Raw genomic sequence first — 2,501 nt, 5'->3', positions numbered from 1 at the left:
CCAGGTGAAGCTCGCTTCCACCTTATCAGCACTTGACATAGGTGAGATGCAGGCCAAGACCTTCATCGTTGTGGATAAAAAACACCAAAAACAAAAGCCACATCCAGCGACCTACGTCTCAAATGGCCATCGATTACCTCTGCCAATGACCCAGAACCTCCAGCTCCAATTATTCAGATACCGTCTGTTGCGGAACCCTCGGCTGAGGCGTAATCTATACGCCTTGCTGTAATTCGCTCACTTCTGTGGAATCGATTTTGGGAATCGAGTTAGAGTATGGTGTGGAAGCTGAAGTCTAATATAAAAATATTTTAAAAGGAGAAAAAACTAACTATGAATTATGTTGCTGCGATTCACGAAGGCAAGTGAGCTTTACATGTGTGGTGGCTCGCTACTGTTCGGATTTCAAAAGTTTTGAAAGACAATACACTATCGTTATGTCGATGTACACGACACACACAAGTAAATCTCACTCGCCTTCGTGAGTTGCAAGAACTATAGAAAAAAACTATTTCACAGACACGAGTCTGATGTGCTGTCATCATCATCATCATACTGCCTGCGGTCTGCGGTCAGGTGTTTGCTGTTGCCCACACTGTCACATGTCAACAACAAAAAATGTTGTTCATATATGATGAGGGCTGCATTCACATTCACCTATAATATTTGACGATTTGTACAAGCACTATTTTAATAGTCCATGCAATTAAAGTAATTTTGACTTTGACACCTGACCGGTGACTTTAGAACGCATGCAATCCAAATCCTTCAATGTCAACCAGCCCTTTTAACTTTCATGAATTCATCATTCATTTTCTCGCTTTCGATCGATAAATAAGTTTAAAAGAACGTGAATTGCTCGCCAAACAAAATAATATTCTTTCCGAATAAATATTTATCAAATGTAAACATTTCATTATATAGAAAATACTTCAACATGTTTTCCTTTCAAAAAACGCTTGATCGAATGAAAGGAAATTAAAGATCAATACATAAATGTGCCATTATTTATTAGCCCTAATTTATTTCTTTTATCAATTATTATTTCATTACATCTGTACAAATTATAGGTAACATTAAGGCTGGGTTGCACCATCTTACTTTGACTGTAACAAATGTCAGAAATCTGTCAAACTCCATACAAAAATCGCCGGTTATCGTTATAGTTACCGTTAAAGTTTGGTGGTGCAACTCAGCCTAAGTGTAATCATACGAAGTATTTTAGAGCACAAACCATAGAAAACAGTTAACACTTTATTATTTGAAAAAGCCGATGTTGAGGAAAAAATTTCCTCCGCTTGGGAACGATATGGGTGGAATCACAATCCTACTTCTGCCACTTCTTATAGCTTGCATCTGTCCAAAGCCCGACCAGAGTCGTTTTTAAACCATAAACCCTACCAGACTCAAGTTCTATTCAATCAAAGTTAAAAGCTGTCATTAGATCCGTAACAAAATTAATCTAAAAATAAAGAGCTCTAATCCCAGGTACAATTTGCTCCCCGGTAACTCTATAACCGTGAGACGATAAAACAAATAGGCTTCAAAATTTGATCCATGATTTTAATATTTAACCCGACTCATCTCCGAAAACGGCCTTAATTTGTCGTCTGTTTAACGAATTATCCAATTACGCTACAAACAGAGTAAGTGTCGCGCGACGCTACGACAGCTACGAGCGCTACGAGTCACAGGGGGCGATGTGTCGCGTTTTGATTGCAAATATTAATGAGTTCATGCCATATGACTTTACACGCGGAATTAAAATGCACGAAACAGGAGTTTGTGTAAATAATTGCGGGGTGAAATGAAAGTAATGAGTGTGGGGTCTTGATGTTTTGACGTTTCGCGTGTTCTATTTGAGCAGTGATATGATGGTGTTAGGTTTTCATTAGTAAACAACGCCAGTTGTGAACGAAACAAATGCCGCTCGTTTTAATTGAATATCCCTTTTAAGGCTGAGTTGCACCACCTAACTTTCACGGTAACTATTACGATAACCGATGTATTTTGTATGGAGTTTGACAGATTTTTGACGTTTGTCACAATTAAAGTTAGATGGTGCAACCCACCCTAAGAGTGTAGTGTTGGTTAGACGCAAACAATGTATGGTTACATAGTACCTGGTTGTAACTCATCTAGGAAATAAAATCTATAGTTATACGCACACTGGTGTAAATTTTTTTAGCCTAACCCTTTTGACTCTAATGCCAATCTATAACTAAATATAAGATGAGATGATAATAATAATTATGTAATTCTTAGGCTAAGTAAAAAAACAGTAAAACTACGAGTACGTTATTGCAATGGTTTTCACACTTTAGTACCACACAAATAAGCTTTTTGCGACCGCGACACGAAACACCACTCAGTTTAATAAGGTTTAAAGGATTTCTCCTGATTTCACTGTTCGTTTGTTCGTTCGTTGCAGTTTTATTTATTTAAATTAGCAAATTTTATTGCCTGATAAATAACGTTGTTGCTTTAAATAACTACATCTT

Source organism: Ostrinia furnacalis, unplaced genomic scaffold (genome assembly GCF_004193835.3).
Source record: "Ostrinia furnacalis isolate ACB-3 unplaced genomic scaffold, ASM419383v2 OfSCF4695, whole genome shotgun sequence".
NCBI lineage: Eukaryota > Metazoa > Arthropoda > Insecta > Lepidoptera > Crambidae > Ostrinia > Ostrinia furnacalis.
The sequence above is the reverse complement of the archived record's forward strand: the minus strand, read 5'-3'. Positions refer to the sequence as shown.